General features: G+C 46.9%; 1 long non-coding RNA gene across 4 annotated transcripts in view; it reads left to right on the plus strand.

The window, feature by feature from the left end:
* Nucleotides 1–1,424: 1,424 nt before the first annotated feature.
* LOC120760093 (uncharacterized) overlaps nucleotides 1,425–15,115 on the plus strand; it is a 59,511-nt gene continuing 45,820 nt past the window's right edge. For all 4 annotated transcript variants that reach the window (XR_005703281.2, XR_005703282.1, XR_005703279.1 and 1 more), the window contains exons 1-2: nucleotides 1,425–1,688; nucleotides 9,077–9,146. This is a non-coding gene — a long non-coding RNA (uncharacterized LOC120760093). The remainder of the gene's footprint in view (nucleotides 1,689–9,076; nucleotides 9,147–15,115) is intronic.

Consider the following 15,115-nt stretch of genomic DNA (forward strand, 5'->3'; position numbering starts at 1 on the left):
ATTGGATGTTCCTGCCTGTCTCACAGGGATGTTCCAGCTGGTTTCCATGTGCCATTGTTGTGTAAGGGCTGCCCACAAATATTCCCTTTTTCCTCTCTTTTAGCTGAGCAGCCCTTTTGAGCTGGTCCTTGTGAAGGCCTTTCTCACAGGCTACTACCACGCCATGACCCGTTCCCGAAATATTCATAGGGATTATTTTTTACCCATAGTTTAAAATTAAAAGCATGAAATAATCCAGACACTTGCTCCATGCCACAAAACTCAGTTTTTCGTGAGGGCAGCAGGAAGTCCAGAGTAACAGGAGAGATTTTTTAGGTGACCATGGAGTTTATATTTCAAGGTCAACCAGCATAAAACCAAGGGGGAAGTGGGAATTTAAACCAAGGGATGGACAGATCATGATTGATGCAATAAAACAATTATTTGTAATTAATTGAAATAGTTCTTCAGTGACAGAAAGTGGTTGGAAATTCTGCCAGCTCCCTTGCTAAATAGAGAGAAGGGAAAATATTTGATTTCAGCTCTCTGGCGGGATGGGTCCTGTCTGGGAGAAGAAACCGCTTCTGCCAGGTCTTCATCCTGTCCTTCCCTCTTTGCATCACATCAGCTCCATAGAGAAAATCAAAAAAACCCCAACTCCATGACAGCTGCAGGTGCAGGATCTGCTGGAGGGCTGAGAGCACAAACCTGGCGGATCTGGACGTGCTGGGGCTGAGCTGGGTGCTGGCTGTGAGCTGCGATGGAGGCACACATATTTTGGGCTGTGCTGGAGAAGCATTAGGGCAGCTACCTGGGACCTGTCGATTTCTCCAGCTCTTCCAGCCAAATTTACCTGGGCTCATTTGTCAAGCTTTGAATCTTTAAATCCGTAAGTCTAATGAATTAAGGATCTCTTAATTACCCAAAAAAGCTATATTTAGGGTTAAGGGGTGGTGAAATCCAGAGAAAACATGACAGAAGCTGGAGGATGTTCAGAGCGGGAAAAGGTGTGCGGAAAATGTGTTTTTTCAGAGGTGCAGGGGAAGCCAAAGGGTCAAAGTGTCGGTGACCTCTAGGGCGGGCTCTAAACTGCCAGAAGCCCCTGTGCAGTGCTTGGACATCGATCCTTGTGTCCCTAAACCCGCAGCGAACACCAAAACTTGTCAGCAGAGATTCTGGTGTTGGAGACCCAATGCCCAGCAACCCTTGGCGTCTAAACAAACACAGAGCGTTATTTTCTGAACCAGAAGCAGGTGGGATGGGGCTCTGGCTCTTCACCACCTTATAGGGAACACCTGGGGACTGCACTGGACACATCAGTGCAGGTGGGTTCTGGCACTGCCCCCTTCAGAGGGAAAACCACGCACACCTGAAGGTCCTATTGCTCATTAAGTGAAAAGTGTATGTAGCCTTTAACCGGGCTGTAAGCAGCTGAGGTGGCTCAGACAAAGGAGAAACGTGGACAGAGGCATCACTCCGAGCTAAAGCTTGGCCTTTCCGCAGAGGATGCTCTTTTCCAGACCTCACACGAGTTCCTAGAAGCCCGGGTTAAAGCGTTTAGGGGTCGGTCTGGGCGGTCACCTCAGTGGGACGCGCTGGATTTGGGGCCGATTTGCTTCAGCAGAGCAGCAGATACCGACCCTAAACTCTTCTTTCTGGGTGCTGCTCCTTCCCGAGGATTTATTTGCCAGCACCGCCCTTCAGCGAAGGTAAACTCGGCTAACAGAGAGCCGGGGAACATCTGCATGTGTATGAGGTCGTTGTGAGGACGTTAAAGGAGAAACTCTGTGCGTGTTTCTGTGCGAGGGGCGGGCTGTTCCCTCCGGAGCCCCAGGAGCCGCTCCGGTCCCGGGGAATGCCGGCGGCAAACGCCGGCGCTCAGCGCCTTTGTCCGGGGGCAGATAAAAGCGATAAGGGGCTGGCAAGGCTGCTGTGAGGCGCTCCTTGGACTGTCCCAAAGAGCATTTTTAGGGAAACGCCCCAGAAAAAGCTGCTGGCTGAGGGGAGGATTCGGAGTGATGATTTTTTTTTTGTTTGTTTGTTTGTTGACGTTTAAAGTAAAAACTCTGGTGATTTTCTTCGCGATTTACGCGGTTGCGGCGTTAAAGAACTCGTGCGGAGCTAAAATTAACCCTTTTAGAAAAATTTTTAGCGTTGCTGATAAGGTAGGGTAGTGAGTTGCATCAGAGACATGAAGGTGAGAATGAGTCTTTGGGTGAGAACTGAAAAGGTGAGAGAAAGGCGTTAAATCTATTACGGGGTTTCTTTTGTATTCATTTCCCTCAGATAAGCTATGATAAGGAAAAATAAAAACAAAAAAAAGAGTGTGATGAGCTGTTTGGCTCTCTCCAGACCGCGCTGTGGGTCGGTGAGGATGAGGGAAATATTCTCCTTTTCCGGGAAACCTCGAGGCTTCCAGCTTTGCAGCGCTGTGTGCGAGGGATGCGGGGATGCTGCTCGCATAAACCCCGCGCCTTTGCATAATGGGCTGCACGAGATGAAAACGGAGGAAAGCTTTTCTGGTTTTTCTTTTTTTTTTTTTTTTTTTTTTTAATTAAAGAAAAAAAAAGAGGTGAAACTTTTATAAAGGATATCCTTTTGAAAAAGGTTGTCAGAAACTTGTAGTTTCCAGAATGGCAGTGACAGTAATTGGTCAGGAAGGATTTCAGGGGTGACTGTCTGACGTGGAAACCTGTCACAGGGTTCTTGGGGCGAACAATAACCCAGAGGAAGGACCGTAAACAGAAAGGAACTACCGGGGAGCTCATCCCTTGTGAAGGAGCTCTTTGCTGGAGGCCGCTCCCAGGAGAAACCCTCCTTGCACTGCAGGGCTGTGGCAGGGAGAGCCAAAGCTCGTAGAGTCACCAAGCCAAGGTATTTTTAATTACAGGGGGTGACTCAGACGTTGATGCAGAGGTCAGTGCACGGCCTGGGATCTCCAAAAATGCACCTTAAGCTTAGACTTGGCCGGTGCTGGCTCTCTGGGAGCAGTGGGATCTGTGCAAGGATCACCAGGTGGATCAGTGCTGATGCCTGCTTGCTCAGCTGCTCCTCTGCTGGGCTCGCTGCTTCCCACAGAGGCTGATCCTACACAACTTCTTCAGTGAAAAATACGTGGAGTTGAGGCAAAAAAAACCATTCCAGGAAACTGTAAAGCTCGGATGTTGTCTCTTGTGATGCGTTAGGAAATCCAGGCTGGTGTTTGTGAAACTCTGGTAAATATCCCAGGGTGCAGCTACGGCCATGGAGCCCATTAGCTACCGCTGTTGCATTAACAAAATAATAATAAAATTGCAGTTTTAAGGAGGGCCGGTGTAAAGGTGAGCTTGGAAACGGAGTCATCTGCTCCCCTGAGAGTGACACCTGGGGGCTGTGGAGCTGCTGTGGGGCAGGTGCCCAGCTCCCCTCTGGGAATGGGGTGTCCAGGCTGGGCAACAGAGCTGCCTGCAAGTCACCTTCAGCTCTTGATGGAGGAACTGGTTGTGATTTTAACAGCTGGTTGAGCTGAACCAAGCAAACCGCTCCCAGCATTGCCCTGTGCTTGTAGGTGATGAAGACTTGAACGAGAAATCTGGATTTCCTGAGAGGCTTTCCTGCAGCAGGGTTTGGTTTCCTAATCCCCAGCTGCACGGTTCCCTGCTGGACTCCCAAAGCTGTGGTGTTCAGCTTTTCCCCAGGCCTTGGCAGGGGTGTCCACGTCCTGATCCAGCTGTGTGTGCGAGGAAAGGCAGCGGCAGCTGCCTGCTCTGAGTTTGGGAGGTGAAATTCCTTTCTGGTCACCGCGAGCTACCTCTGAAGTATTTTTGGTCAGATCAGGCACATGTTCAGGGCCCTTGATTTTTATCGCAACAAGTCAAAGAGAAATACCTAAACACTTTGCATGACTAAAAGAGCAATTAGCTCCTTGTCACGAGGGGGTAATCTGCTCTTGTCAACGTGGCCTTAAAAAGTGGTTGTACGAGGAATTGGATTTGTCTTGTGAAAAATTCTTACATTTTCACATTTTTATGTTTGTTCCTCCTCATCCCTCCCTTTTTACATCTCTTATGAATTTATTGGTTGGGAAGGGGGAAATCTCCTGCCTGGCACCAGGGTGTAAACTTAAAAATAGGATAAAAGGGAATAAACACGTTGAAATAGAGGGCTGCATGGAGGAGTAGCTCCATGTCTGTGCTGATGGGCTTCACTGAACCGCAGCATTTTGTATCTCTGGATGTTTTTCTGCTTCTTTCCTCCAGTTCTTCCTTTGGGTTTATATCCCTGCCCTTCCAAGTGTGTCCCTGCACAGATCCACTGCGAGGCTGTGCTGCATTTATGAGGATGACACAAGAAAAGCTGACTCTTCCTGTGGTGCCCTTCCCTGAACTCTGAGTATGGCCTGGATCTGTGTGTGTTCCGGGATGCCATCACGCCTGTCTGTTGGAAAGGCGCCTCTTCCATCTCTCTGTCCCTTTCTGGGCCACTCTCAATCACGTTTGAATGTTTTGCTCAGGTTTTGTTTTTTGTTGGTTTTTTTTTTTTTTTTCACAGCCAGGCTCTTACTGGTATTGCCAAGTTACAGGATGGGAAGCAATGGGCAGAAACTGATGCACAATGAATTCCACCAAAAAAAACCCAGGGAGAACTTTACTGTGAGGGTGATGTGAGCACTGGAACAGGCTGCCCTGGGAGGCTGTGGAGTCTCATTCCCCAGGGATACTCAAAAGCTGTCCGAACCCAGTCCTGAGGAAGGCGCTCAAGGGGACCCTGCTCGAGCAGAGAGGCTGGGCTGGATGACCTGCAGTGATCCCTTCTGACCTGAACCACTCTGCCAGGTCCTGTGAAAGGTGGAAATGGTTATTACAGGGTGCACTGCAGCTGGGATGTTGTGGAACAGCCTCCCTTGGGACTTTAATGAGCTTCATTACAACAAGGAGCCGAGCAAACCTGTCTGTGTTGCTGCTGCTGGGTGTGAGAGCAGATTCCTGGAGCTGGTGACTTGATGTCTGGCTGCTGGAAGTCTCTTTAGCTGGTGTTTGTGCCCTGTACTTATTTCTGAGGTTTGAAACACCATCATATGCAGGCAGCTTTGGGACTGTGTCCCAAGTACTTTGTACACAACAAGAGTTGTTGTTCCCAGCTTACCCAAATGCGCAGTTTGAAGGGAAGAAGGTTCTTGTGTCTGAGGAAGAAATATGAGAAGTTGCAAAGCCTGAACTGGGCAAATAATGAAAGAACTACACTTCTCCGCTCTAATTTTTTGGGGTTTTTAATCACTGTGAGAGTGTCCCCTCTGGGATGTATTAGCTGACCTTTACAACACAAGGGAAAGGTGTCAGAGCACTCCTTCTCAAAAACAGGTACCTAAAAATCCCTGCGGCCCAGACTCCTTCTGTCACCAGGCAGGTGGGAAATCCCATCCCTGGGGAGGGAAGAGGCTGAGGGTAGAATGCACAACTGCTCTCTGGGGCTGAGCTGGCCACAGCTGCAGGAGTGGCCGAGGGGAGCCCTCCCCAGCCCCCTCCAGACACGGAGAGCGTTTCTGGTGAGTCACTGCTGGGCTCAGCACGGTGCTGCTGGCTTGAAGCATTCTGTAACGCAGAGGTTATCCTTCCTGTTACTCCTGGCAGTGCTAAGTTGTTGTGACAGTGACGTTGCTGGCCGCTGCTGTTAGCCCAGCCCTCCTGGAGATGCAGAAGTCAGGCTGGATCTGGGGCGAGATGCGCGGTCAGATCTGTCCCTGCTCTCTATTTGTTGTTCTGAGTCCTGTCAGAACGCCACAGCCGTTGTGTGAGGGCTACAGACTGGGCAGGGATGTGCCTGGGAGCTCCTTTTCCATCCCATCCCAGAGCTGGACCGCATCAGCATTTTAATCCATTAACTTTCATCCATTTTATCTCATTATCCGAGAGGGTCGCTTGTGTGGGAACACCTCGGATTTTTCCATGCAGTCATGCATTTCTGCTCCATGCTTCAACTTCCTGCCTCATCAATGCAGCCCTTATGCAACCCCCAGCATCTCTGTGGATTAATCAAAGCACGGCTCATCCCTGGGGATGTGCTGGGGAACAGACTGGCTCGGGTGCCTGGCGCTGAGGGGCGGAAGGAACCATCCAGAAGCGCCTTGTTCTTGCTTTCCCAGGGATGTCTGGGATGGGTTTCATTCTCCTGGGAGACAGTGCTGTGTGTGCCACCTGGGAGCTCTCCTGGAAGCACCGGTGGAGGTTCCCACGTGCCACCACAGGGAGCTCATTAAGGCTGGCCCCTGGCACAGATTGCTCCTCACGGGATTATTTCCAGACATTCCCCACCAAAACAGCCTCCCTTTCCACATGAGCTCCTCTTCCAGCCCAGTCCCTCAGAGCAGGGAGTGACTTCTGGTGGGGTTTGACCATAATTTGCCTTCCAGTTTGAGAGATTCCCTCCCTGGAGAGGTCCAGGTTTCCTCTCCTGTGTGTCCATGCCCACAGCCAGGTCTGTCAGCAGTGCTGAGTCCCTGACCACGAGAAAAGGTGTGAGAGGACAAAATGCTGCCCAGGACTGGTGGGGAAAGGGTGAGGAGCAGCCTTGCCATCCTTGTGGAGGTGCTCAAAGCACTGCAGGGATCTCCTGCAGCCATTTCAGGACCTGGGCTGGAGCAGGGGGGTCTGAGGGGGTGTGCAAGGTGTTCTTTTAATTCTGTCTTCATTTTTTCCCATCCAAACTTATGTATTTTGACAATGCACTAAATCAGTTCTCCCCAAATCGAGCCTGTTTTGCTCATGGCAGCAATGGTCAGGGATCTTGGTGGTTTTTGTTGGGCCATGAGTTTGTTGATCTTTTCTCTCCTGCTGAGGAGGAGCGGGGCTGTGGGTGGCTGTAGGCTGAACCCACCACACTTGTGCAGCTCAGTGTTCGCCCAGTGCTCAAGGTGCATCCTTGATTTTATCACAAACTTTTCCTTCTCTGCTGTTAACCTGGTGTGCACAGGCCTTTAACTCAGCAGGAACCCCCAGATAAATCCCTCAGTCAGTGTGTGGGGGGTGCCACAGCTGGAATGGGGCAGGTTTCGGGTTCTGGATTCCCTGGGCTGGGAGGATTACAAAGGCTCTGTGTCATCTCCTGCAGCCTGACCAGATTTCCCTCAAAATTGTGAGCGACCCACTCAATTTTTGGCCACAGATAAAATTCTATGGCTAAAAATATTACCCAGGGCTGTGTGTGTGTGCTTGTGGTGGCTCCAGATGCAGCTGCAGGAAACTCTGTGTGCAAGGAATGCACGAGGAAAGCTGCACTCCCAGCTCTGCATGTGTGGGTCCAGACACCTGGATTCATTCTTAAGATGTGCACAAAACTCCTTCCCCTTCACTTGGTTGTACTGTAACCGACAAAGCTGCCTGACTCAAGCATTTCAGAAATCTAATGCTTAAGATTTCGCTGTGGATTTTTTTTTTCCTTTTTTTTTTTTTGGCTTCAAAGTGATTTTGTTCTGTCCCCAGAGCCCGGTTAAACCCTTAGCTATAATGATTGCACACTGAAGGGTGCTGTTACATAGAAATGCTGTCCCATAATGGCTTCGTTGCTGTGGAAAATCCGATGTTATTTGGTCATTCGCTGCGAGTTCCCTAAGCCATCAAGACATTTGCCTCAAGGCTACGAACACAAAGCTACAGGCAAAACCCTCTGGACATAATGAGTGGGCATTTATGCAGAACTAAAAACTGGAACAGCTGAGCAGTAGATCTATGAATAGCAAGCATGCCTCTAAGCACAAAGGACATCGTTCTGCAATAAAGGGGTTTATAATGGTTCTGACATCTTGTATGTCAAGATCATGCTACGTTGTTGTAACTTTTTTTTTCCCCCGTTTGTTTGTTTGAGCCAGTGTTCCTTAAGTAAGGTGTGAGTAATTAGAGGGTGTGAAGGGAACCCTACAGCTCGGGAAGAACAAGAAATTGGGCAAGGGGCACTTTTGGCAAGATCCATCGTTTTGATCATGTTTGCTAGGGATTTATCTCTCCAGTGCTGTATTCCCAGTTCCACCCTTCAGGATTTCTTAGGGGGTTCCTCTTGTATCAGCAGCTCTAATCTGATGTTAGCTGAGAAGTGTCCTCTGATGGAAGCACGGAGATCGGACTAACCATAAACCACAGGGTCAGGGAGTCAGGCAATACCAAGAAGGGCAACAAAATTCACAGTGATTTGGATCAACAGGGAGCTGGAGGACTTTCATGCTGAGAAATGTACCCCAGCGAGGCCTCAGGCCTTTGCAAATCGTCTATGGGCACTTCCCAATAAATGGCAAGAACAAGATGGGAAGGGATGTGTGGCTCCTACACCAGGAGCGTAATGAAAACCCAGAGCAGAAACTGGAGCTGGGGTTAGAATATAGAAACTGCCTAGAGGAAAAACAGGAGGGGAAAGGGAATGTGAGAATACACAAGATGACAAATAGTTTTCTGTGTGTTTGCATCCACATGCATCTGATCAGTTCTTGAGAGACTGTCAATTTCCAAGTTGGTGTGGGGTTTTAGTGGGGTTTTTTTCCCCTATGTTTTCCTTGCATGCCAAGGTGCAGTGGGACTGGGAAGGCATGTGCCAACCCTTTGTGACTGGGAAAACAAAATTAGACATATTTTGCCATCCTTGCAGAGTAGTTTGGGCCTCTCCAAGCCATGGCAGAGATGAGCAGAGCCCCACTACTGTGCAGTTCCTACAGGAGAAGGTGGTGCAGGGATTAGGTGCTGCCTCTGACCTGAGAGTGGTGGAAGTCTGAGAGAACCTGAACTGGCTGTGATCATGGCACAATAATGCACCCCTTCATTTGGAGAAGCAAATTTCCCTTCCACCAGCGCAGCAAGTGCAGGGATCAGTGCTGCAGAGTCCAGAAACCTGGAGCCTACAGTACAGCTGTGCGCTCGTTTCCTCTTGTCCAAATGCCTTGCACAGCCACAAGCAAATCGTTTCTCCCCTTGGCATGTACCGTTCTTATCACTGAAACCCGGGTACCGCGCTCATTTTGCATCTCACCCTGGAGAGAGTCTAAACTGCAAGATGTCAGATATGGAAGGATGATACTTAAGTTGCTTAGGAAGGCAAAGGAATTAATTTCATTATCCCTCCATCTTCTTCCTTGCAGCTGATGGCTTTTCCTGCCAGGAGAGAGACTCCTGAGGCCCTGTTGGGAGAATGACAGCTCTGGCCTGCCGGTAAGTGATGGCTCTGTACTTTTGAGGAGTTAATTGATAGAGCAGCATGGAAGAACTGGGATTGAACTGTTCCTTTTGCAAAAATGCCAAGTTAAACCCAAGGATTTCTACTTGGTCGGAGTGACTTTGGCTGTGGTTTTATGAAGGCGAGGCTGTGTTGGAAACCCGTCCCTGCTGTGTGTCCTGCAACACCAAACAGGGCAGTCTGGTCGTGGAGTCAGATCTTGTGTTTGTACCAATTGTGTTTCAGGCAAGGATTTTAACTTTTTTCTCTGGAAAGCATCTTCTGCTGTTTCATATTTTAGTAGTGTCTCTGTGGGTTTCTGTGGCTGGCAGAGAAGAGGTGATTTGGGAAAGAGGGATTTTGACTGAAACCTGCTTCAGTTATATTTGGATGTTTGACTGTAGATGTGCGTTTTTGGCTGTTAAACAAAATATCCAGTGATAAAATGAAAATAAGGCATTAAAATACCTGTGTCTTGCTACACCAGCACGTGAAAGGTAAAAAAGATGTGTAGTGACAGCAAAACTAGAACGACTGAGACTTGTGCGTGCCCAGAGGTGGTGGTGGCTCCTCTTCACCAGGGCTCTCCTGGCATGGAGAAAAGAGACAGAGAGGTTGGTTTTCACCTGCTGTGGATTTGCATTGTCCATCACTAGAGGCTCCTCAGGACCTGCAAGAAATGCAGGAGTAAATCAGTAAATCCCCCCAGGTTTGTGCACTGAGGAGAGGCCATAACCTGGTTTCTGATCCCACATCCACATCAGGCGCTCCTGACTTTGAGACCTGACTCTGCTTTTTTTTTTTTTCTCTTTATGTCCAAGTGCCCCTGGGAGCTGCAACCTGCATAAACTTTGGGTTTATGTGATGTGAGGATGTGAGAGTTTCTCCTTTGTCATGCAATGAAACCCTTCCAAACAGTCCAAGAACTCTGCTCACAAAACATCTCCCTTATCAACTCTTCTGTGTACAAACTGCATAATCACCACGTAGCCCGAGCAGCACTGCGAGCTTATTTGCTTTGTGATTTGTGGTCGGATCATTGCATTTCAGCGTTTACCAATGAAAGGAAATTACTAACAAGACACTGGTATTTACATTAATTGTGGCTTTGGGGAGATAGTCCAAAGAAAATGATGCTAAAGCCAGTTATTATGTGTCTCCCTAACAATTAGAATGGAACCCAAAGTTTATAAAACAAAAGTTGATCTCAAACAGATTTTAGCTGCTGCTCAGTATTTTCCCTAGAAAGGGCTGAGGTGAAAAGGAGGCTTTATATTTTTTCTTTTTCTTCTTCCTGTGTTTCATCCACCTTCTAAAAGCAGTGTAATGAGCATGGCTGGAAAGGCAGGACGTGTACAGCTGCCAGGGAAACTCCTCGCTGGCAGTGAGCAGGACCTGGTCTCCCCAGGTCCCATGGAGTGGGTCAGCTGTCACACACGCCACACTATAAATGTCAGGGTTTCCTCAGCTGAAGCTGCTGATTTTCATCGGTTTTGTTTCACCTCGAAGCAGTTGTGTGCAGCTCTGTAGGCTGAGCAGAGGTTTTGCCCTAAAACCTTTGAGGTACTCCCAGCTCCTTTCATGTGCATCCCACGAGATAATCCTGTGAGTGTGCTGAGCCTTCTCCTTGCTCCTGCTGCAATTTGAACTATTTCTGGACACTAATTCAATGCTTTTTATGATGTTAGAGGTATGATGAAAAGTAATTTAAGGTTTCTCAGGGTGACTCACTTGCCAGCATAGCAGATCCAAGAAACAAACACAGATGTGAGATTTAAATTCTCTTTTGGCATAAAACCCTGCCTCATGCCATGAACCACAAACTATGCCCAGTGGAGACTGGGAGCATTATTCTTTTTTTAGCTTCAACTAGTCAGGTAACTGCTGGCTGCAGAGGTGAGCAGGGATTCGTGCACCTTGTTCTCTCACTGAATATCAGTGCTGTTGGTACATCCCCACCGATGGTGGGATTTGTCTCCTCCAGCTCTGGATGTCTGACCTGAGCTTCTCCTGGAGGCTCTGTAGTGAGGAAGCACAGGCATTTCTGAAGGATGAATCATCTGCCTCGCTGTCAATGTCTATTTTAGGGACATGCCTGAAGTGAGGTGAAATTAAATCCTGCCCCAAAAATTCTTCTGTAAAGGAGGGGGATTTCTGGATGCTCTGGGGAGGTAGCCTGGGCTTCCTTTCCTCGGATGACCCCGTGAGCAGAGTCTTCCCTTACGTCAGTGCACAAGTCCTGAGCAGATCCAGGCACAGGAATGTGCGTTCTGGCACAGACACGCTCCTGCTGACCCGGCTTTGGGGTGATTCTGCTCCCCCTTCCCCTCTCAGAGGCAAAACCGACTGCACTGATACGTGGCTGGCCACCAAGAGGCTGCAGACTAAGAGTGTAACTGGGTTTAATTATTAAGGTATAATTGAGGTCTTTGTGTTTATAGGATAATTGTTTCTTTTTTAATATAACTTAAACTTCGCAATGCAAGAAACAGGCCTGAACCTGTGGACGGGGTGCTGGAAACTGTCTAAGAAGATTAAGGTCTCTTAATTGATTTCACATAAACAGGTGTGACTGAATTCATCAGAAGAAGGTTAAGACTAAATGTATTCTGCTAATTATGTGAAAATTGCCAGAGTGTGCTGGGTTGAGCAATTGCCTTCCCTTTGCAAGCGGGATCATTCCTCAACTGTACATCAAATGGGGGGAAAAATGACATTTCCTAAGCAAATGAGCCAACCTGTCACACGCTGGGCTTTATTTTGAAATTTCTTTGCTTGTAGACACGTTGGCAGTGGTGGATTTGGCAACAGGACATGGGAATGTCCCTGGTGTGCTGTACCTGAGTGGCAGTGTGGGAGGACAGGTGTCAGAGCAGGGCTGTCATTCCCTAAACTTCAGGAATCTGCACCATTGGAAATTCCTGCTCTGGAGCAACTCTGTTTAAAACACTTGCCACTTGCTGTCAATGTTCATGTGACCTCCTAAGTCAACTTTTTCTTGTTTAGTTAACTTCAGGCTTTGGAGAAGGCGAGCAGGGACATTTCAGCCGTGCGTGGAGCACCCTTTGTCTTGGGTTTCCAAGCATAAAACTCCTCACCCAGCTGACAAACCAACTGATTTATTCTGTTTACTCTGCACTCTTTGCCAGCCGTCCTCCTAATCTTCCATCTTGAGGGAACAAGGTGGAATTGGCAGTGCTGAATGTGGTCGTAGAAAGGACAAAAGTCCTGCTTTTGAGGCGTCCCGCTCAGACCGTGCAGGTGTGAGAATAAATTGTGTGTGGAGATAAAAGTATCCCAGCACAGCATCACCGGGGCCCTGCAATTACCCGGTGGTGCTCCCAACAAAGCCATTTGCTGATGAAATCGTTCTTTGAGTCTCCAAACTGAAGGGTGACTCGTATTTGAGGTGTGATTTCAGCAGCACATTTGCATAGAGATGCTCCAAAATTAGCTCAGTTGCCTAAATCACTGTTTTGTAATAGCAGAGATACTGTTTGTAACACTTAAAATTAATATAGAAAATAATATACCTCGTGTTCTGTTGTCTTTTCCTATTTTAATTTTGAGACCCGAATGCAGACTTACATGGACGAGCAGCGAGTGATGATTTAGTAGCACTTTGATTATGTGTTTTACTGGAGTTAAAGTGAGGAACTGCCAGGTAATAAGGAGCAAAATCTTAATTTAAAACCATATTTAAAAAACCTCACTTAATTGCACCTCTACAGAATGCTGGGAAACCATCTTCGAAGTGCAGACGCACAGCTTTATGTCTATTATGTAAGATATTCACCATCCATTCAGGTTTTCAGCTCATTTTTTTGGAGATGAGGCTTTGTGAAGTACAAATCTTATTATTCTTATGGGATCCCGGCAGGAAAACCCGTCTGTGTCTGCACACTGGAAAAGGGACGTAGTGGTTCTACCTGCACCTGCTGAACACAAACTAAAGAAAAAAGCATTATAAATGAACTAAAGTTTGCAGAAGATCTCAGACGTAGTCTCCCACTCTTCTTGGTTTTGGTAGAGCATTAGGAGCAAGATTATTTCCAGGTTTAGGCACCATAACTTGGGAAAGGTATGGACTGGGTGAAGAGTAGCTAAAAAGGAAGGGGAAAAGAGTTTGGGGGAAAAAAAGATTGAACTTGAGCTGCTTTTCTTGCAGACAAGACCAGGATGGCATTACAAGCCTCCAAAAAGAAGGAAGAGAGTTTATCCTCTGTGCCCATTCACCCATAAAAATAAATTTCTTGACTACAAAGCTAGACATCAGAAGACCATTTTTAGCCATTAGAGGATATTTGGGATAGATTGTGAGTTTCAGCTGAGGAAAAGATTAGACAAACCTCAGTTTGGAGTGGGGAGGGAATTCGCTGGAAGATTGCTCGAGATCCCTTCCAGCCCTGCTGCTCTAATTTTATGATTTGTTTTTTTAATAACTGCTGTAAGCACTCTTGTACAATGAGTTAGAAGAAGTAATTTAAAAAAAAAAGCTGTAACTTTAGTTACTGAAAAATCATTCCTTATTCCAAGTAAACTTGTCAACTTCATTTTCTTGTACTGGACTGTAATTCTCTTTTCTAGAAAAGTGTCTTCCTTTAAATGGAGCACGGTGGAGAAGCTCTTTGGCAGTTTCCTGCCAGCTTTTCCAGAAATACATCTATAGGTGAAAGAAAAATCTCTCATCAGAACATATTGTCTGCAGGAGAGAAAAAAAAATTAAGTCTTGAGTTATGTTGATGTGGAAAAGGATCGGTGTCTGACACTCGCTCACTCTCGTTCAAGTTTAAATTTATTTTGCAAATAGAAGCCCTGCTTCTTGCCATCTGCTTCAAACATCTCCTTCAGGCTGACTTTTGGCTGTTCTTCATAGGAACTCTTTTTATTCTGTACATCCAAAGTTTCGTTTGATTTCCGAAGGGGATGAATGCCCTGATTCCTTTGCTCCTTTGAAAACTCAAGCTGGGGGTTTTTTGTTTTGTTTGCTTTTTCTTTTTAAATCGGGACCATCAAGAGCTGGCTGAGAGAGCTTTGCAATTGATAGGAGTTAAGCACAAGCCTTAAAATATAAAGATGAATTGGGCGCTTCCTATTTATTTGCTGCCTAACACGAAGCTCATTTTATCAGAAGCAGCTCGTTCAGGCTCCCACCTCGCTGCCTTTGCGCTGACACTAAAATCCAAAGTTGCTCCGTGAATTTGGAGCAGGGAAGGAGCTGAGAGGGGCAGTTTGGAGGGACAGGAATCTCATTCAGGAGGCGCTGCTCCATGGCAGGGGATGCAAAAGGCAGGCGAGCTCAGCTCCTCAGAATGCAAACCAGTCCTCGGCAAAACATCTTCAGGGCATGGCTGGGAAGGGGGAAATGATTGATTGAAACAGATTTCCAAGTGATTTATCTCATCCAGAGTTATTTGCCACATCCTCTCCAACTGATGAAAAAACAATGCAGTGCACTGAAAGGGTTTTGCTCTCCAAGGTGTGAGGTTATACAGGAATTACTGGTATATTTTTTTTTTTTTAGTGATTGGAAACACTTAGTTCTTGGCCCCCTGCCTCATAATGCAGCCCAGGCTGGTACAAGCAGTTCTGCAAAACATATAATTTTCCTTCACTTGTTTTAATGATCAGGAAACATCTACTTTTAAACTGATCTCTGCTGTGCAATTACAAATGTTTTGATGGAAACACTTTTTTTTAATTAGTTTCATTCCCATAATGACTCTAGTTAGACTGTTCCATTAGTAAGCAAAAGAATTGCAGTCTCTCATCAGGTTGTTTAGCTTTCCAAATACAAATTTGTTTCTATTTAGAGACTGGATCAGAGTTGATCCTTTTAAAAAAATCCTCAACTTTGGAGGAAAACCAAGCTCTCTTTTTCAGGTCAGTTACTATTTAATTGATAAACATATTTAAATGTTTCTGTTAAAAAAACAACAAACAAAAAAAACACATGGTGTCTGAA

Source organism: Hirundo rustica, chromosome 16, assembly GCF_015227805.2.
Source record: "Hirundo rustica isolate bHirRus1 chromosome 16, bHirRus1.pri.v3, whole genome shotgun sequence".
NCBI classification, from domain to species: Eukaryota; Metazoa; Chordata; class Aves; order Passeriformes; family Hirundinidae; genus Hirundo; species Hirundo rustica.